The sequence below is a fragment of the Phasianus colchicus genome, chromosome 4 (assembly GCF_987193195.1).
Source record: "Phasianus colchicus chromosome 4, bPhaCol1.hap1.1, whole genome shotgun sequence".
NCBI lineage: Eukaryota > Metazoa > Chordata > Aves > Galliformes > Phasianidae > Phasianus > Phasianus colchicus.
Window position 1 is genome coordinate 28,758,162 of NC_143439.1, and position 22,857 is coordinate 28,781,018.

General features: G+C 36.8%; 1 protein-coding gene across 24 annotated transcripts in view; it reads right to left on the bottom strand.

The window, feature by feature from the left end:
- Nucleotides 1-22,857, bottom strand: part of LOC116231129 (uncharacterized) — a 329,878-nt gene that overhangs the window by 143,896 nt on the left and 163,125 nt on the right. Inside the window, exons 4-5 of one of the 24 annotated variants that reach the window (XR_016465990.1) lie at nt 19,235-19,317; nt 17,966-18,168 (exon numbers count right to left, since the gene is read on the bottom strand). The exons of 22 other annotated variants lie outside the window; for them this stretch is intronic. The gene's annotated coding sequence lies outside the window, so the exon portion shown is untranslated. Of the gene's footprint in view, nt 1-17,965; nt 18,169-19,234; nt 19,318-22,857 lie in introns of those variants that run through there. One more of the 24 variants, XR_004167372.2, reaches the window with a different exon arrangement.

Consider the following 22,857-nt stretch of genomic DNA (forward strand, 5'->3'; position numbering starts at 1 on the left):
TACTATCTATGCTGAATATTTCGTCAAAAGAAAAATGAATTTGATTTTCAAATTAAAACAAATACAAGCCTTTCAAAAGAATAAGTAAAAAGAAGAAAATAAATGGTCTAACCATGCTAAGAATTGCCAGGTGATGCCTTTTAAAGGACCTTTCTATACTAAACTCATTCAGAAGCCCCTAAATTACAAGACACAACAGAAAAGAATGTTGATTCCTCAGGTCAAAACTAGATTTGCTGATTTTAAGTCAGCCAGCCATTTTATAAATGATAGAAAATGTAATGGCGCATTTCTCAATGATTCCTAACAATAGACTTTTTTTTTTATTTTTACAGAAAGCATTACTGATTTAATCACCCTTCATTTACAGGATAGGCACATGTCAAAATTAAATCCTTTTGTTATAAGGAAGGAGAGAATCCAACCCTACTGCAAGAGTGTTAATCAGTATTTTAGCCCATAATGATGAACAAATGATTACTGTATTTTGAGAAAAGACCTTGTAATATGACAAAATAAATTATGACCAAAGAAAACTTGTATCATACTTTTGTTTCTATAAAATATAAAGTTTTCTGCAAGTCTTAAAAACTGTTATAAGCCTTAGAATAGGATGTCTGTACTTTTCAAATTCTTTTCTGATTAATGGTCTGAACTGAAGCTTTCAGTAAATACTCAAAGAATACTGAATATTGGAGGAAGACTTCTCACGGGAAAATTGAAAGTATAGACAGTCAGTAAAATGACTAGAGGAAAAAAACTGTCCAGAATTACCTTGAGCTTAAAACAAGACTTCAAGCTGTGGACAGACTCCTAGGCAAATTCCCAATTTGCCATTGATCACTCTTCATATTCTAATATTGTCTATTAGAAATCACATATGTATGACTTGGTAAGTGATTCTAAGGACTAGTGGCTACAAATGATACTGAGGCTTTACACTGAGCAAGTTGTTTGGATTTCATGTACCTAATCCTGTGTACCTGTTTCCAGCTACTAAAATCAATTTGTATTCCAGGAGGACTATATCCAGAAAGGACAGTCAAAACTGTAGAGAGCCTGGAGACTATGCACATATAACACTGACTCCGTCTAGTTCTACTGGCAGTCAACAGCAACATCCAGAGATAAAATGTGATAACCAATTATTTCTACAGCTATCTCCATATATGCAGCAGTGACAGCAATGAAAGTGCTGCAGTAAGAAGGTGTGAGATAAAGCAGGGATGACAGGGTGAGGAAGTATGAGGGGCTGATAAGGAACTTCAGGATGGAGAACAGGTCAGTAGGTAGAGAAGGAAAAGAGAAGGAAAGGCCTGAGGGGAAAGAGGAGAAATAGGCTGCTGTGGCAGCAACAAAGGGCCAGAAATAAAAGTGAAGTGTCAGGTATTCAAGTGGATAGTTTTGACCTCAAAAAGAAGCACTCTTACAAAAAGTTCTGCTGGCATACACATTCATCTGTCGATGTATCTGTTAAGGGTAAAACCTTTAAACATTTCTGTCTGAAGTGGGAAGGGTAGCCTATATCTAAATAGGAAAGTAAGTGTTCAAAGCACTCAAAGACAATGAAATGTAGAGATAAGGGACATTAGAAAGATAATTATATGACTACAAAACTCATCACAGCAAAGTAAATCCAGCTAAGCAGATGAATAAGTGATACTGCCTCTTCCCAGTTAAAGCATCTTGACTGGTGATGCACTGATTTCTTTCTTCTGAATGATTCTGTAACACTGCTTATTCGTGTGTGTGTGTGTGTGTGTGTTTGGTTTTGTTGCTGTTTGCTTTTTTCTACCAAAAGACCAAAGAGAAAAAAAATTACACTTTGCTGCACTTTCTGTAAACATACAAAATGTAAAGTTAAAATGAACTGTATGCAACAAAGGAAGTAAAAACAGCTACAATGACTAAAAATAATTAGAAAATATGTAAAAAGTAAATTAATGTGTATAATTCAAATCCTCCTTGGAAATACAAGAATGATTCTCTCCTCATATCCCCATGGGCATCTAGTACTACTCAGAATCATTTTCTCATTCAGAGGGAAAGGCAGAATACTCACAAGAGTTGACTAAGATCACCACTTAATCATTCCTAAAGAAGTTCATTCATGCTTAGAATGAAAGCTTGTTGGGGACTGATGAGCACTGAATGCTTGATTAATTGGAAATTATAGTAAAAAATATTTAGATAAAGCTGAAATAAAATTAAAAAAAACACAAAACAATGCTGAAATTTCAGATGCAAAAAGCCTATTTCTTTGTCTTTTTTTGTTGTTGTCAATCTCTTTCCTCTACCCTCTCTACCCCTTTTTCTGCACGTGTTTAGCTTTTCACCCTCTCTCCTCCCTTCCGCTGTTTTAGAGTTTAAGTGGTATTTCAACTGAACGTGGAGCTGTGTGGCAAGAGAATGCTAATTTCTATCCATTAACTGATTTTCAGCCATCAGAAAGATGACTTAATTGAACCATTTCTGTATTATGAAATATCCTAGACTATAATAACATGGGACTGTTTTTGTTTCATTTGTTATTTGAGGGTTGGTTTATGTTTGCTTGTTGTGTTTGTTATTTTTCCCCTCCTGCTGCAGTTACAACACTGAAGATTCAAGTGTGTTCGTCATTCCCTGGTGTAGCACATCTCTATTTACCTCAAAAGCATTCAATGTAAAATGATGTAAAAGTTCTGCTTCCAGCAACATCAGAGACAGACTTCCTGACAGACCTTCTTCTGTCATGAAAAGTCAAAGGGAAATCAAGATTTCAAGGGCTAAATAATCTAATTGGAAAGCAACAAACCATGCTACATTCTTTGTCTATGTGATTTGATGAGTGCTTTTGCAAATCATTAAACTACAGGATTAATATCATGAATTGTAAAAAACGATGGAGTAATTAGGCAGGAAAAAAAACCTCCAATCTAGGAAACTGTATTTTATGCATGTAGTACCTAAAAAGCAACACCCACATGTAGGTTAACCAGTAATTATGGTTAAAAAGAGAACGAGGTCTGAATAAAACACACTGTCCTTACAAAAAATACAAAAAATATAACTCCCCATTATAAAGAAAGGAAGGGCAAGGTGATTCTTTGGCTTGATTAGTTTCACCTGATAGTCTACAACAGAATGGAAAGGAATTTTTATGTCTGCCCAACTCTTACTGCTTCAGGTAAAATATAAGGATACAGCTTTAATCACATGGAAAGAACAGCCAGTTGGGACTGGGTTCACTTGTGCCATGAGAACAAAAGTTTCATGATTCATGAACTACTTTAAACGCTTATCTTCAAAGTTTGCAAGACAAAACAAAACCCTCTTCTTTGGATTTAGAGCATGGATAAATTCTTTCATGTAAGAAGTTTAATAATTATAAATTAAGTAGTTTTACACCATTTGCAATTATCAAGCCTAAGGGAGAGATTTGCAAATAATGTATTTTAACAAGTATTACAGGAGAAAAACAATATCCAAATAAGAGAAATGGAAACAATTATTTACAAATGCATCAATAGATGCTCACTGGTTCACTAATATATTCCTAGCTGTGCATGAAAGTAATCAGCACAATTTCATCTCATTCAGGTACAATTTTTTTTTTTTGCACATGAATCAATGTTTTTTATACATTAATACACATTTCCCTTCTAATTTCTGCTCACATTTGCTGAGCATAAATGGTTTCTAATGGTTTCTTTCTGCTCTGTGCTTGAACAATGGCTTTAGTAATCAAGTAGAAAATTAATGAGAAGCAAAAGCTTATTTATAATTACGTTCAGATCAAATTGTTATTTAAAGTACGAACAATGTGCGAACCACTATTCTGCAAATCTCCTCTAATTCCTCACAGATGCTAATTAGAGTTTGTCATACCCATACCCCAGAATTACTTGCTTTCCTAAACTAATTCTAAAATTAGCTTCTGCTTTGAAACCTACTTGTCAACTAGAAAACATTGTTTTCCATTTTTTATCAGATTAAGATCACTGGTTTCATCACTACGATGAAAACTATGCATGTATTCAAGTACACAAAGAGTACCCTAACTCCCCCACTACCTACAGATTTGGGCAAGACTTCAATGCAGTAAAACAGCCACTACTGAGGATATAACTTCAGATAAAAGTGGAAACTCCACTACAGCATTTGGTCACTTCGTACGTAGCATCAAGCTGGTAACATGGAATGCCCAGGCAGTGAAGATTAGCAGGAACATCTCTATAATGGACAAAGGGTTCTCTTCAGAAGTCATATTTCCTTTGAAATCATATTTTTAGGGCTATTTCTCAAGGGCAATAATTTAGTTGTTTCACTTACTCATACTGGCTCTTCTGCTTATCCTTCTGTGTTCCTGCCATTTGCTTTCTCATTCTTGAGGGTGCTCACAGATGATAAATTCCAGATGCCACTTTCCTTCCTGGGTGATCTAAGGGCCGATTTATTGAAACAAAAGTACTGCTTTGCCATTACTGTGAGGTAGTGCTGCTCTGCTATTGAAGGTATCCAATGATACGCACCATGTACTTAGGGATGAAGTAAAGCTCTTACTTTGAAATGCTTGTAAATTATTGGTCAATTCAGGGTCTAGGCTAAATAGAAAAAGAGAGAGAAATGCAACCCTGGAAGAGTCAGACCAGTCATCAAAAACTGTTAGAGAGCAAAGCCCTCTGTAAAGAAAATAGTAATTATATTTTGGGGTCACACCAGTCCCATCATCCACAGAATTACAAGTATTATACAGATACTAACTTGCACAACATAACAATATACTTGTCCAGTTAGAGCTTCACCAGCATGTCTTGATGGCAGCAACCACTGAGAGATTAAAAATATTTAAGTATCCTTTAGGAAAAATGAAAAAGAATAGCTCAAAGTCATATTCAGGAACAATTTGATTTCAGCTCTGAGATATATAAAATAAGTCTCCATCAACTCTCTACAGATATTTCTTCCCTGGTTGCAAAGCCACAGGAGTCCAGGACAAGAAAAGTTTAAAAAAAGAAAAAAGAAAAAGAGGAAATTGAAATCACTGTACCATTGCTGAAAGCATGTGAAAGTTCTTATGTACAAGAATAAGGGCAATACTGAGTATGAATATCATATTAAGTTCACTAATATAATTACCATAAAGGGTTTGTTCTAACACTCTCTGGAGTTAGATCTGTCTTTTTCTCAACCCTTTGAGCCTTATGTTGGGTACCAAAAGGACTATTGTGATTTAACCCACTGAGCAGCTCAGCACCACACAGCCATTCATAGGGAGATGGAGGAGAACATTAAAAAGAAAAGTGCAAGAACAAGTGGGCTGAGATAAGGGCAGTTAAATAAGAAAGAAAAAAAAGAAAAAAGAAAGGGAGGGCTGGGGGAGAAGCAAAGCTCAATAAGAACGAAAAGAATGCACAAAACAAGCAATGGACAATGCAGCGGCTCACCACTTGCCAATTGATGCCCAACCAGCCCTTGAGGAGTTCAGCCCTCTCAGTCAACCCCTCTAGTTTTATTGCTCAGCATAATAACATATGGTGCTGGATGTCCCTTGGCCAGTCTGGGTCAGCTGTCCTGGTTCTGTCCCCTGGCAGCTCCTTGTGCACCAACAGCTCCTTGCAGACAGGACAGCATGAGAAGCTGCAACACCCTTGATGTGGTGTGAGTGCTGCTCACCAATAGGTAAAACGTCTGTGCGTTATCAACATTATTCTCATCCTAAATCCAAAATACAGCATTATATTGTTTACTAGGAAGAAAATTAACTCTACTCTAGCCCAAACCAGGATACCCATGCTGAAGTTTGAAGCCTCATAAATGTAAGAGCATGCTTACGTACCCTGGTGTTAGTGGATATCATATGTATTTCAGTCCATCACAAGTAATATCTCTACCTACATTTTCATGGGCTATTAGTGACAGGGATTGCTTATAAAACCTATATTTGTACAAAGCTAGGTCACCATGTTCTAATTGTCTTCAAACAAAATGACTGTAGGCCACCTCTTATACTCTGCAACTAAATTTTGCTGCTTTGGTTACTACCACTTAATAAATAAAGAATGAAAATCCTTCTCACAATACTTACATGCAAAATTATGGCTTCTAAGGAGCTTCAATTTGCATTTTTTTTAAATTATTCTGCTTGTTTACTAATGTAAATGCCATTTTAAGTATTAATAATATTGACATGACCATGTATAATTCAGAAAAAAACTTTGCTTTTCTTCCCATGTACCAAAACATCCTGCTAGGGACCTGGAGAAATGGGATGTAACGCATTCTCATGCGGATGAGCTAAGGGGTAAAAAGCTTGAGTAAGAGTGCCTTTTAACAGTCTGTCCTACTTAGAATGTAATTGGACTTAATGATGCTTAAAGATCTTTTGCAGGTCTCATTTCTCTACACAGCAGAGAGGGGGCATGGGCCATGGTGACACACTTATAGCTCAGCAGGTTAATTATGCCTTTTCAGGGCTGACCTTCATTTTAAATAGCTGGCTTCAGCTGGCACCCATTGTTCAAATGGATGGCAGGGCACTGTCAGTAAACTGTGCTCAAGATCTCCTGTAATAAATGCAGGTGATTTGAAATATCTACATGACATCTCTCCTGTGGGTATGTATTAGCCCAGAGAAAATCTCAGCAATACTTTACAATAGCAGCAGTCAAAACATTGACAGGGAATTAGCTGTGTTATCAAGCTTAGCATGGAAGCCAGTCACTTTCTATTAATCAAGCTAAACATCTATCCTCCATGCAAATTATTTAGGAGTGAATCAGAGCTTGCATGGGTTTGTACATTATTCTGAGTTGTCTGATAAACACTGGCCTTCATATGACTTGCAAACAGTCCTCTTTGGCAAGGTGCTCGCTCAGCAGCTGCAGCCCTGCTCACATGATGAGAAATCATGCTGTGTTGGTCCCTCTCCCAGCAGATGACTCAAGTCTTTTACAAAAGGTGTCACAGAAACAATTTGGACATAGATGACTTTGAGAGGGGAGAGAGGTATTTGAGGAATGAAAAATAGCTGGGGCTTATGCAGCACAGTCGAAGTATTTTGGGAGTGACTAAGCATGGGAGTATGACTTCTTTTTGTCATCTCTTTGTCATCAGGATGTCTTCACAAGGCAGCAGTTATGATCAAGATTTCAGGGAGAACTACAGACTCCAAAAGGAGTGCTGAATACCATGCAGGATCATACAGAGAATCCAAAATGGGAGCAGATGCCTGTGCTTACAGAGCTGAATGATTTCTTCTCTGTGTTCACAAAACAGAGCACAGATTCTGCCTGGTAACTGGATTTGAAACTCTTGGCTATAGGAGAAATAAACTGTAGTTTTACAAGCTTATTCTCTTAATACAAACTATATATCTGCATTTCTTCCATGGCTCCCACCCATTGCCATCATTTGCATTACTTTGAATGATAGCCTCAGAGAAGAGTAAGGTTTTGAGCATATCCCTCAGTTCAGCGTTTTGAAGCAGACAGTCAGATGTCATGCTGTGCTCACTACACCCAGATATTGCTCTGAGGAACATGGTCCTGCTCCAGTGCTATGAGATGAGGGCCAGAGCCCAAAGCTGGGACAGCATGTGCCCAGTGTTCAGAGCATGCAGTATGTCACTGTTTTCTTTGATTTTATTTATAATCGAAGGTGAATATTTGTGATCACTCAGGAAGAAAACTCAGTTTATATGCAATAAATAACTGTAATCTAATGATGATCTTGCTGCTTAAACTGATCACATTTTCATCCAAGTATCATTCCACATGTAGGAGCAGTAGCCCACTCACTGCATCTAACAATAGGTTGTGTTCACAGATAATTTTCTGCTAATAGAAGGGGAAAAAGCAGAGAAGTCTGCAAAAGATCTGTTTCTCCACACTGGCCTGTCAGTCCAAAGATAATACAAGATTAGAAATAGGAACCGTATTTCTGTCACTAATGTAACAAACAGAGCTGATACAGAAATGATTCAATTCTAGAGCTGTGCTAATGTGCAGTTCCAACCTCAACGACAATCCTCTATACAAAGGAGTGATAAGAGCACCCTAAAAGTTGTAAAATGGCTACTTTAGATTAGAGACTGAGAAGCGTAACTTCCAAAAAGCAACAACAAGAGAAGATGAATCCTACATTTTTCAGCTGCCATGGTAAAACCCACATTGCAAGAGAAGCAGTTCAAACCTTCACCAGCTCAAATATTTCTCCATTATGAAATTTTCACACCTCATGTTTCACTTTTCTATCAAAAACAAAGCTTAGCTGCTCTAACTCTCACACCATAGTTTATAGGGAATAACAGTCACAACCTCACTGGAATGTATCAGCCCATTTAATAAAGTCACTTCTGGGCATGCAGTTTGTCCAGAAGGCTAACTTGCTTTAGGACAGCTCGGAAGGGTATTCTTATTAATTATGTGTATGGTATTTGAGATCTATCAGAAAGGTAAGTATGATAAGGTCAGACAAAGAGCACTTAACCAGTGTATCAGCAGGTACTTTGTATGCTAGGTTTCTGAGATGTAACAAGCTGTTTAAAAGAGAAGAATGTTTTAGCACACAGTACCATCAATGAATGAATTCAAGAGGTCAATGTGTTCAAAAGATAGAAGATGGATGGGGCTGACAATGGGGCTGCATTGTCATCTGCTTCTAAGTTAAAAGGAAAAACAGTCCTAAATCTGTAACTTCAGACCATTACACTCTCTGAGAAAATACTAAGATTTTCATACGTATCAGCCAGTGCTGTGGAATTTATTATCAATACCATCCATTAGCAATATCTAATGATTATACAGTTCATACCAGAACATATAGGATACAGCTTATACTAGGCACACAACAAGGGCTTTTTACATATATGTATGTGTCATATAATTGCATGCATGCTTTTATATATATTTTGTATACATAGTGAGTAACCACAACTTAATGTTTCAATACTGTATTAGTATCTTCACCTGCAGGTCTAAAACACAAAAAAGAAGGAGGTCTGCATACCTGACCAATCTGATAAGCTCCTATAATGAAATCATCAGCCTGATGGATGACAAGGAGCAGTGGATATTCGCCTTCCTGGACTTCAGTAAGACCTTTCACAATGTCCCCTGTAATATGCTCACAGAAGAGCTGCTGTAGTATGGGCTGGATGAGCATTCATGGATGCAGAGGTGGATTGAAAACTGTCTGAATGGCCAGGTCAAGAAAGATGAACCTTCCCCTCTACTCAGTCCTGGTGAGGTTGCATCTCAAATATAGCATCCAGTTCTGGTCTCCTCAGTACTAAAGAGACCTCGATGTACTGGAAAAAGTCCAGAGGAGGCCATCAAGACGAGGAAGGAACTGGAGCACCTCTTCTGTGAGGAGAGGCTGAGAGATCTGGAACTGCTCAGTATGTAGAAACAGGCTCAGGAGAGATCTCATAGACCAGTATATTTGAAGGGAGGGTGAAGACAGATGCTATTTTCAGTCATGTTGCGCTAGGACAGGGCTTAATGGGCACAAAGTGGAGTAAAGGAGGTTCTGTCTAAACAGCAGGAAACACTTTTATTGTGTGGGTTATAAAGCACTAGCACAGGTTGTCCAGACAGGTTGTGGAGCCTTGCACTTCAGAAACTGTCTGAGCCTTGTCCTGGGCAATCTGCACAAGGTTTCTCTGCTTGAGCAGGAGGGTTTGATCAGATGATCTCCAGAGGCCCCTTCCAATCTCAGCTATTCTGTGATCCTGTGATTCAAATGCACCATTTGATCAAAAAACTCTAAGTACATTTATTAAGAAAATGTCTCTCTGATAATATGGCTTATGTGCAAAGCTCAATGAAGAGAATATTAGACTATCATCCTTTAGTTTACAGAATAAAAAGCAACAGAGAAATCAAGGTCACTTACAAATTCATGGATTTTATAGCAAAGTCTTCACTAACAGTGAACTCAGAAAAACAGAAGTTCGTGTTTTATAAAAATGGCAATTAATGAAGACTAATAAAAATGAGCTAGACTGTGGCTGCAGACTCAAAAATAAAAAAAAAATCAAGCATGAATAAGCATCTCAATCCACTTCGTCTGCAACATGGAGGAAGACAATAAAAACTGACAATAATTCAAAAGAAAATTGCCTCCTCTTTATGTTTGGACATGAGCCTTTCGCCTTTCCCTTTACCTCAAGTTCTTTTATTCTTCAGGTCTTTCATCTACTGTGTGTTTTAGTTTCTTGGCTATCCCTTCTTTCCACAGAATTTGTACTTATTAAGTCCTTATACACCAGACTGAAGAAGATCATGCAGGTGTCTAGTCAGACTGCTCTCCTATTGTTCACGGTGCAGAGATGTCCCAGTGGAGGAGATAAGTTCACACTTGGGTTAAAATTGTATTTTTGCCGTTTAAAAGTCAGTACCAACAAATTATTTTCCCAAATAACTCCTAATTGCTTAATAAAAGATAGAAACACAGTAAAGCATAGACCCATTTTGTCCATGTTGGTTCACACTGAGTTGTGACTTTTTTTGGCAGAGTCCCACTGATCAGATAGAGGCTATTAGTGGAATAAAATGCTCTTCAGGTTGACTAAGAATGGTAGAATTGGCCCAGAGAGATATCGAAGTCATTTAAAAGTTAGCTCCTCAAACATCCCTGCAATCACTTAGAGTATTGTAGCATGCTGTTTTATGATCTCCTTTTGGTTAATCCTAGACTTAATAGTCAATTATTGAGTCTTCAAAGCTTTATTTGCAATCAAACATGTTTTTGTGCCTGTCTCAACAAATTATACTAAAGCACACTGATGTGATCAGAAAGATCAATTCTTGTGTTAAGGTTATTAAAAATACATGTAACCATATGTAATACTCAGTTACTCATACATGGAGGCATTAAGCACTATAGAGTTTCTGACATTTTATTTTGAGATATTTTATATAAATTATAGATTCTCTGAGTTTTTAATCTTCATTTCTTATTAACTGTAGCATTTGCATGTAATCAGGATTCCTATTCCTTGGAGTTCATTTGCTACTCCTGCAGCTATCTCATATTCACAAGTGGTTAAGAAAATCCTGCTCTGTACTTCCCACATGGTTCGGTACACTTAACTTGACATTAACCTGAAAGGGTTTCCCATTTAAGGTGGAAGTAGGTAAACTATATAAAATAAGATAATTTATATATTTTATATAAATAAAATGTGTTTATTGGATAGCAATACTGTATTTGCTCTGATGTCTTCTAAGAAAAGCAAGAAAGAGAATGAAAATAACAGCTATATGCTGAACTCTGCAAATAAAATTTTCTTAACAGTTTATCATAAAACACCAGCTAACTTCAGAGGTTGTAGCAATGATACTTTTTATCTTGGCAACTTGATAATGAGAAATAAAATGACATCACAATTCATGTTTCACTGTATCTAGAAGTCAGGGTTGCAAGGCTAAACTTCTTACCATAATGTAATTCACTTTCTATCACACCCTACTAAAAGCTTATTTGTGAAATAGTATTGCCAAAGGTTATGTGATTTGATAAACGTATGCCTCACCTCTACATAATGTGGTTATATCATGAAACCAGAAAACATTTTTGACTATATTCCTGATATTCATATGTAATGAACACTTACTGTTCACACATGAATCTAAGAGCCTATTCTACTGTACTATGCAGAGGCGAAATCTCACATTTTGTTCAACAACAAATGAAAATTTCTACTCAGGTGTGTATGCTCTTTGACTTCCATAGGATATAGGGTTCAGTGCGCTAAATTTGACATTAGGAAACATTAATAAGGAAATGTTCAGGATTTTGACCAACCTTCAAGTTATCAAGGGGATGGAAATTCCAGACACATATAGCTACAAGGTCAAGTAGCACAACATTTCAGCAGATGGTTAGAGAAAGAGATCTGAGTGGAAAAGATTATTAAGTGGGGAAAAAAAAAAAATCAGTAAAATTCTCAGAAATGAGTAGAAACCATTTTGCTTTCAGTGCACAACCTCATAAAATGCAATGGAGAAGGTCAAAGAAAAGAAAAACTTGAGCAGTTTTTCTCTTCATGCACCTGAACAAACTCTTTGTTCAGTTTTATTCTGTTGCTCTTGACATAATTAGAAAGTATACAGTAAGTATTTTAATGCACAAACGCTAGAGAATCTTTAAGAGCCAAACCTCTTTACTTGAGTACAATTACTTTTTACCCAACTTCATACCTAAACCATTTGATCAAAAAACAGTTTGCTGAAGAAGGATATTACGTAACAACTATACATTCTTCCTGCCAATTCTGTATAGAGAAATATTTGTCAAAACTGAGAAATGCCAAATTGATATTAGCCTCTATAATTTACCTTATAAAAGCAGATTCCACAGAGAATATTTTCATGATGGCATGGTCAAATGGAAAAAACATTAAATTGCTTGGATTACATTTTGTTTTTAAAACCTGTTCAGAAATTTAAAGCAAATTGATTATTATAAAATGATCACTGTACTTAATTTCTACATTCAAGAAATTTTGTATTTGACAGGAAAATAAAAGTTAGAAGAAAGATATTGGAAAGTAACTATCTGTAACTATGTAAACATTGATCCTTTGTGATTAAGCAGCACCAGCTTCATTGCAATTTACTACAGTTCACATTCTGCTCTCTTAGTCCTTGTTGAATCCTATTTCTCCATTGTCTGCCCATCATCTAAACATAGTCATAGATATCTGACACCACATCCAAGATAAGATATTCAATCATGTCTGCCCCACGCATATTTTGTAGATGACTTTTCTTCCAGAGGTATATGTTATATACACATGTGTATTTTAGATGAAGACCTTGTTTGCATTTATGTTGAAGCCATACCAACATAAGGGAGTCTCGTGCTAACCAGAATACTTTCCACATAGATTTCAATATGAAAAATAAATAAGTAGGACACGATCAAACTTCAGTAGAAAGCAACTTCGAACTTTTAATCTTGTTCGGGCAGGAGAAATGATCATACAGAATTCTTCCTGTCCAGTGTGGATAGGAGCCAAAATGTTAAAAAGTGACAGATCAGCCAAGGGAAATAGTATAAATGGTTACCTTGTTCTCCAGATATTTCCCCCCAGACTCTATCAGAAACAGGAGGTAGAGCTACAGAAGCTTCAATGTGACCTACCATAGCCACTCAGATTACCTTATAGCATACAATACCTATTCTGCTAAGGACCTTCAGCGGTACCACAATGTTAATGTTAAATTGTACACTGTCTGCAACTGAGCAGCCATTTATCCCCAGTACTGGCACAACCTGCAGTTTTCCAAAAAATATCATTTGAGCCCATAAGTATTTTTTCTTCCTCCACTTTGAAGACTCACAGGTGGCTAAATCAATAAACTGAAATCCTCAGCCTGTAATGAGGCTCTTCACAGCTCACCTTCAGAAATTATTCTTTGTGCTTTAAGCTTTGCTGTTGAAGACATGCAATTCCAATGAAAGCAACTCCTGTGCCCTATGTGTACCCATCGAGAAGGTAACAACCATCCCCCTCCTGCTCTGGTGACAGTGGCCATGGGAATGCTGCTCCAAATCGCCCCTCTACTTGCCAGCACCTCTGATTCTTTGTCACCTTCGACAGTCTGGGATTTTGACAGTCAGTCCCTAAACTCTGAATGCAGGGGAAGGATTCAGTTTCCAGCTCTTCACAACAGTGGCTGGAGAATAAGCACTTTGGAAAGGCAGTCTCCTAAGACTACACAGGGATAAGTTAAATTCATTCTGTAGGTAGGTAGGGACTGCTTTTGCCCACAGACTCTTGAAAAGCACAGATTTTACTGGCTAATCTCCATGGCTGCAGAATGATCAGAATAGGCAGCACTCTGATACCACTTACCATAAGAGACATGGTACAACAGTGATTTTTTAGAACAAATTTATTAAGGAAGTCCTTCCTCTGTATGATTCTTTGCACTCTAGTGTAACACCATCAATCTCCTGCAGGTACACAAATCTGACTATTTTAATTCTCTTTATTATTCCAAGTGCTAATAAAGATAACTACCTGTGAAGAAAGTCAATATTTCTAAGCCAAGCTGCAGACCTATGGCTTCTTAATACATTAGGACAACAAAAAATTGCTGCTGTAGCTTTTGTGCAGCTATATTTATTCTAGAAGTGGAAGTAAAACATCATTCTTTTTTCATATCTTATATTGTTCCATAGTACTCTGTTGAACAGCTCTCCATTCCCGAAACCAAATTCATATGAGTCGGAGAGAATCTGCCCATTGACTTGAATGGGGTTTGGATCAGATCACTTAACAGAAATAAAATGTGTGGAGCTATGAAGATATCATAAAATTTAAACTGGGTCTATAATATTTGTTTCTATAATATTTGTTATGAATATCAGGTTACTTCTGAATAAGCCTGGTCAAATTTACAATTGGGAGTTTCACCCCATCACCATGCTTCACACATTTACACTTTTTCTTTTTTAGGTAGTAGTCAAACAATTCTGTTTACTGTAACATGGGACATTCTGGTGTGCTACGAAGAATAATTACTAATAATATGAAATGGAATTTCTGATGATTTCATTTTACTTTATGCTTTGGAAAGGAAACAGCTTTCAAAAATGTTACCATTTCTTTATATAGCTTGGCAGATTCAACTACAGGTATATAGAGAAAATCTTCTCAAGTACTCAAAGTGACCATTCCACATTCACTTTCCTCCTCTGCCCGAGTGCCTGGCAGCATTGTCTGTCACTGTTCTTGCTAGCATAAACTTCATGTTCCAAATGAAACAAGTTAAGACTTCACAAGAGCCAGAGAAAGATCAGGTGGGGAAATGAAAAGAGGTACTGATATCCCACCAGGATCTAGGACTGTAGGGTCAGAACGGTAGCTTGGTGATGAACAAGTGAACACATACATGCTCAAGGATGAACAGGAGAGGTTGAACATCTTGCTATGATCCTGAACAGATGTGGATCTAATATAATATGATTGTGACATATCATCCATTGCCTGGAGCTCTAGTGAATCTTGTCTTCACAAAATAAAGTGCAAAAAGAATTCAGTTTTGTATGCAGTGCCCAAAGCTGTGTGGCCAGATGTCTGGAAACAAGTTTGCACATTAGCAAATGGGAGATCACAAACACTTCTGGAGGAGAGGTCCCTCAATGGTTATGAAGAGATTTCATTAGAAGCACTTTAAAAAAAAGCCTTGTAAGTAATTCAGCTGTTAAAATATTTAGCAGAATGGAGTGAGGGATAGAATACAAGTTCTTGATTTTTACACAAGAATTGACAGTCCTAAACCAAGTAGAATAAATATCAAGCTATATATAAGGTGTTCAATTCCTCAGTAAGGGTCTCCAACTTCATTTCCTGATTCCAGGTGAAACAACCAGAAAGAAAGGATTTTAAACAGTAGTTATATAGAATTTTTCATGTCACACTGAAGAAATTTTTTTTCAACTTTTTATTATGTTTACATATTAACTTATAATTTGGAAAGCACTTGCAGTCCATAATTTAGACAGATCACATTCTGTTTCTGTATTTCTAGCTTATGCAGCTTATGTACTTTTCATGAGCCTTTTGCTTTGTTTGTAATTCAAATCTGTTACAAAGTCTGCAATCCAAATGGGAAAAATTAGCATTGTGCAAGGATGCAGACAAGATTATTGGGCCGTAGTGAGAGTGGTCTCTGAAGGCATGAATGCTTACGCAGCACTGGCTCTTTACACTTGAGATTAAAGATATTTGAAATGTTTTCTAAAGATTACATTCAGATTCTGCTTGACCATCAACCATAAATAGGGTACTATCTGCATTCAAGATGGGAACAAGTAGTTATAGACCAACATTAATGTCTGTTATATAGACACATCACCAGTTCATGACACAGACCACACTGAATTAGTATGAATTATATACCTCATTCAAAATCTCATTATAAGAGATCAACTATTAAAAGTCTTAGTTATAATACAGCCTTTTATTTAAAAAAAAAAAAGTCCAAGTGAAATTTCCCGAGTGATAAGGTAAAACTATTTCACATGAAGTGTGTGGCACTGCTCCAGATTTCAAGCAATCATTTTGAAATGCTTCTTCAGTGGGTAAATATGAGGATTGCCAGGAGAGAAAGTGCCAAACAGTCATTTTGAGAATCAGTGTTTCAGCATAGGCTCACATGGTACTGATTTTTAAAATCTTGATCATAGCTTTGGGCTTTAAATTAGTATTAACATCACTTACAAGACATTTAAAGAAAGAGAAGATCTATCAGTGTAACACTGGAGATTCAGCATTTTACTTGTAAGTACTAAACAGCAGCCTTTCCTGTAGTTCACTGATGTCTCTGGAAAACTTCTTTATAATTTGTTCACAGAAAAAGCTTATGCAAGTTTCCCCTTTCTACACTTCTCAGTTTTTGTTTTGCTTGCTTCCTTAATGTTTTTGGACTCTATTATGAAGACATAATTGGTTAAGCAGATCATCGAGCCCCTTCAGAAAACAAGATGTTATGTTCTTCATCATCACATGAACTACTCCACACTGGAACATCATGAAACAAATATAACTATTTCAGAAGGAAAATAAAGACGGATGCTTAAGCAGAAAAGTCTCACAAGGAGAGAGGGAGAGCTTTATTCACACAACTGTTCATAGTAACTAGAACAGTAAGACGTACAATGAAAACCATAAGGTGAACAATTCTGAAGGAAGAGACAGAGTGGAAAGCGCTGACTGATTTAAACAGTGACTTAGTTCAAGGTTTGAGAATGGCAAGGTTCACCTGAAAGGGGAGGTTTCTAAGCTCGTTTGCATGCTGAAGGACGTTCTTTCCTGGTGAATTACTCACCCTTCCTTTCATTGGATCTCAGCAGACAACAGAATCTATCCCAAAAGAGGCTCCTCTTCCTTGACATCTAACAGCAGTGAAACTGTAGAAAAGCCTGCCCTGACAAGCTCCCAGTGCAGAGAGACATCAAGGGTCCCAACCTATTGCAGTTCTTTGAGAGCTCAAGGGGCCTTTCCCTTAGGACCCTCACGTACACAATATAGATAACGAGTCTACAAGATACTTACATTGTGACTTACATGTGACTTACATTGATGCCTACTCTGTGGTATAATCACTGCTAATGAATGATCTGGGCACGATCAACACAGCATTTGCACCTGCGATGCGGAAATGTATAGGAAGAAAATACCACGTAACGAGTTGCTAAAGGCCTTTCTACTACTGAACAAGCTGCAATATGGTTGTCCTGTTAAGAACTGCCTTCAGTTTCTCAATAAGTTGCTGCACAATTATGCCAGATATTATAAATATTATTTGAAAGTTGTTTTTATACTAACACTGTTTCCTGCTGTCATTTGTTATGTAGGTATAGAAAACAGGATTTTGTGCTTATTTTTGACACTTCTTATCTGCAGTGACAGAGATGTAATGAAAACAGTCACAGTAAGAATAGCAGTCATTGCAGAAAAAAAATAATATTTGTAGGCCTTTATGAAGAGAGAAACACTAGATACCCTAAAAATTCTTCCTAATCCATGTGAGGGAGAACCCTCAGTCATTACAATTAACGTACTAATGTCAGAAAAGTTGACGTGATTGCTGAAGAAAGAGCAAGCCTGTAGGACAATCACTAAGCACCAATTAAAAGAAAATTTACTTAACCAGCCAACACTGATTTTGTAGCAGGGATGTGTTATTAGAACACATTGCAGGAAACAGTTGAATACAAATTAAAAAAAGAAAGAAAGAAAGAAAGAAAGAAAGAAAGAAAGAAAGAAAGAAAGAAAGAAAGAAAGAAAGAAAGAAAGAAAGAAAGAAAGAAAGAAAGAAAGAAAGAAAGAAAGAAAGAAAGAAAGAAAGAAAGAAAGAAAGAAAGAAAGAAAGAAAGAAAGAAAAAAGGAAAAAGAAAAAAAAAAGAAAAAGGAAGGAACCAGGGAAAAATCCAGTAATTAGAAACCAATAATTAGAACCACTTCAAGTTTAATGTCTTAATTAAAGCTGCCTGTCACCATTGTAAATGAGCCAACAAAGCGTTCAGAGATGAAGTAGTGAGCCAGAATAGAAGGGGAGTTAATTGCTTGTATATTTCTGGGTGCAATTCCAGTTCCTTGGATAACTAAGATTGCCTGGACATTTGCTCCTTTCCATGTGAACCATTTGGATGCTTTCCTTCTTCCTATCAGAAAGAAAAGAAACAGTCTCTCATCTCTTCCACCTCAAGACCAACTGCACCTATGAACTGTGGACTGACAGAAAGCCAAGACATTCATAGGTGAGTCCTTTCAGCTTTGTAAATATCATCTTTGATATAGGCATTGCAGGGGAAAAGTACACATCTCCTGTCCATCAGAGCAAGTGATTCTCTGGCAGAAATCTTTGGATCAGTTATGCTAACTCAGGAAATGCAAACTCCCAAATAAAATGTAATTGCTGGGAAGAACTGCCCATTTATCTCTGCTAGTTTAAACTTGCCAAGCATAAAGCAACCCTGTTTGCAGGGGAGCAAGGGTTTTAAACACTAAGGAAAATGGAGAATTTATGAGCAAGGAAACTAGGAAAACAAACTGCTGTTGCTTCTCCTTGAAATCAATATGAAAGGAAAGGGAGGAAGTCATAGTTTGATTTTCTGCCACACCGTTTTTATACATCTACTTGAACTATTCAGGTTCTTTGATTTTTCACTTAACTTATTATGCTCACTTTTATTTAAATAAAGACGCTTATAGGGTTTAGCTATTCAAGGCAAGATATTTAGCAAAGCCACTCAGAAGTCTTCTGTTAACAAAATGACTATTGATGCTGGAATGCAACTAACTAGCAGTTGCACATCCTAGGATGTCATCACTTTTAGATATACTGTTAACTGCTTGTGTCAAACTCACTGTTAACAAATTGGAGCCAGTAAAACACAGTGTAATTATCAGCCTGACCATCCAACACCAGTGCAATTAATTGTATATGTAAGTGTGTCTCTGTCTAGAGCTTTTCTTTCAATTCTGACTGCTATCTGTTAACACTGATGATTGTTGTATTAGGAAACCAAGTGGTGAGTTAGCCATCACAAAAGCTGGTAAATCCAGTCTAAAAATAGCTTCCATTTTCCAGAAGCTGAAAGGATGCCAGAGATAAAGTCTGAAGTCTTGACTACGTAGATCAGATTTGATGATGAAGAATAGTCTCTCCCAGCATTAAAACATCTGATCATTTTGATCAGCTGCAAACTGTTCCACAACAGATCTTACCTTTTGATGATTTTAGAGAACTTTCTCAAAATGTAAGTCATGATTTTGTTACAGGAATTGAGCAGGTAAGGTCTGAGACACAGCTGAATAGGAAGGTAAAAAGACAGTGTTGTTTTTTTTCCTGTGTTTTTTCCCACTCCCTCCCTCATTCACGATCAAAAGCCTTTGTGAAACAATTTGCATACTGCGTAATAATTTCCACCAAAACCAAGCCAACTTTCATCCCTTCTTGGATTTGATGGTGCTTCTACTTCCTCTTGCATTGGTCTAAGCAACTACACAGAAATTGTAATAAAGCACATGAATACAGACAGATGCCAATACAGCCAAACTCTTCTAAAATCATAAGTTTTATCTCTCTGTAACAGCCCTTAAAAGCAATCCTCTTCCCTCTCTCACTCCTCCGCCCCACCTGTTGTGTACAGAGCTTTTCTATATGAACACTGAATGTTTATAATTGAAATTTTATACTAAAAGCATTTTGCTCACATTACCTTTTTTTTTTTTTTTTTTTTTTTTTTAAACAATTTATTCATTAAATCACAGAGAGCAACATTAGATTAGACACTGTCTCTGAATATTTTTAGGAACAGCTACTCTGTCACATTACTGTGACATAAAATTTATTAAATCTAAGAAATAGAAAAATAAATACCTTATACAGAGAAAGGACTAATAAGAGTGCTAATTAACAGAGGGCTTCACTTAAAGGGACAAATTTTCAAGGAATTTCTCAGCACATTAAATAAACTAGGAAAAGCTAAAAAGTAACAGATTTAACCCAAGAGTGCTTACATCCTATACTATTGCTTATGGAATTCAATAATAATTTAAGGAGAAGTTCAGGCAGAACTGTCAAAATAGAAAGAACTGAACAAAGAAATCTAAAAAATATAATAATGTATGCTGGAAAAAGAGCTAAGAAAGATTTCAACCATGCAAGCTCTTCTACTTGTTGGATTTTGTCAGTTTATTGGAATGTATCATTTTCAGAGCTGCCCTCTATCTAGGATTACAGTGAGCCACACTTCTCTTTTCTTAAAAAGGAGTCTGATAGTGGAAAATGTTGGCATCACTCCTGGTTTCTCTGTTCACACAAAGCCTTCAGTGAGAGTTTTGTCAGGTTAGCTCACATGAGCTTCCTCCAAAGGGAACTGCGTATGATGCCAGCAGCACGAGAAATATTAGCAGAGAAAATAGAAAATGGTGAGATAACACATTCTGCTGCCACTGTATGATGACAGATTAACAAGCAGTACTATTATTTGGCTATGACTTTGAACACTATAACAAGAAATGTTGGTGTCCAAGGAGGTATCCATATGCCCCTGTACAACTGAAAAGGAGAGCAGCTAGCACTGTAATTCCTGCTGTAGCAGACATTACTTGCAAATATGATGGAAGGCAAGCTTACATAACTCCACATCTAACCAGCAAGCATTAATCAATCTCAGCTCTGGAGTTTTTCATTAATTCTTAAACTATATCAGTAATAAGCCAGCTGTCTGACCTTCCAGTGTTTCACCCAACAACTCCCATATATATGTCAAAACAGGGATGCAAACACACAGATACCATAGTGATCAACTCATATTTTCAAAATAGTGATATTCCAAACACCTGAAGGCAACTAACTTCAAAGCAGTGAATTGAAAATTCAAATTCATTTTAGGAGTTTATTCTGGAAAAAAACATGGAGGCCAAGAAATAAAAGCCAAGATTTGAGAAGCTGTGGGTAAGGAAGACTCACATTCAGGTCTGTATAATTAGAGAAATCACAGTAAATGTAGCAATACATCATGCAATACAACCTACATGAGAGTGGAATCATGTATGTTCCTGAGACCTTCATAACTTTTTTCTTATTTTTAAATTATCCATGAACTGTCAAACTTTTACTCTAATGTTAATATTGTTTTTGCAAAAATCTGTGTAGACTAGATACTTTCTCTGCTTAAAGCCTGGAGGCACAAGATAGTGTGGAGTTTTCTGCAACTTGTGACAACAAGAGCCTTCATTAGAATTGCATGAGATACCTTGGCACATATTGAAGCAGTATTATAGCATGAAAATTAGCCTTTATTTATACCAAACTCCATGAGACTGTTCCTGAATTTCAACAGACCTTTGGCTTCTTTTCTATTTTCTGAAATGCTAAATGGGTAAACATTGGAATTGTCTAGCTCCACAAGGATATAACATTCTTTAATTTATCAATTTTAGTGAAATTTGAAGAAGGATGTTGCTGTTTTTAATTAATTAAGTTATGAATATACTTCATGGTAAGACAGACAAAAAAGACTGTGAAAACAACACTGTGGGGGGAAAGCATGAAGACAGCCTGTTATATACTGGTGGCAGCATTACCAACACTGTGTCCACTGTGAGAAACTGTACCATGCAGAAAGACACCATGGTAGTTTTAGTGCAGGTGTTCAGGAGGTAACAAGCGTGCAGGAATCAGGATTAATTTGTCTTTCTCGCTCCTTGAGCAATTTTTGATTTTAATCTGTGATTTTAATTATGGATTTGTAGTGATAGTAGAAGTGAGTGCATGGAGAAGCACAGCTGAGCAAAATTGCTTGGCAGATTTGCATTTCTCCAACCCTGAATACTCTCTAATGTGTTAAGAATATCTCACAGTGATACTCTTAAGCTTTGAGTGCATTTAGAAGGTTTTGGAGTACTATAGCTAAGAGTAGGGGTCTATCTCATCTTCTAAAAGGCCCAACTCCAGCCTGGTACTCCCCCATCATATTGGAGAGGCTGTATGTGACACTTCCTTTCTGAGAGGAGCAGAGGCACTGCACAAGCAGACTGTGAACAAGAGAAGAAAGGACAGAAAGAGCAAGAGGCGGACATACAGTACAGTAATCAATGTCTCCAACTGTTACTATCATATAGTTTTGCATTATTTTATAAGCATGTCATACCATCCATATAGATCATGCCATATTTCCATGTATCATAGCAACAGCATCTTGCCATGCTGTCACTGAGTGTGACAAGGGAATAATAAATATATTACAGAGACCTACCTTTCCAACAGGAGAAATTGTAACAATTCTTAGTTTCTGTATTTGAATAAGTGAGCCATAAAAATGATGTAGTACTGGTTAAACTATCAGAGAGATTGGCAGGGACTGTTTCTCTGCCATGAAGCTCATTGTTTTCTAGTAGCATGACAAAATGTAGCTGATGTTACATAAATCAATTTGTAAATCAAATAATCTCGTTGGTATTTTTTATAAAAATATTATTTAAAGCACCCTTAATATTACAGAAGTGTTTTCAGAGATTAGACTTTTAAATATCTTCAGATATTATTTTTTTATGAAATACGGCCTGCACTTAACACTCTGCCTGTGCTACCAGCCTGCAAATTCTATTGCTCACCCTCTTTATGCTGCCCTGATGTGTCTGCAGAGTAGGGCTGCCTCTGAATTCATCTAGGAGAGGCTGTAGTGGCACAGCTTACTGCCATCTCTAGCACATCTAGTGCTTACAGAAAAGGTGATGAATGAAAAAAAGAAGATAATACACGTCTTTTGCTCCCAGGATGCGTCTGATGTCTTGCTCTACTGTCACCAAGGAAGGTACTGGGAAGAGAAATTCACTCTTCA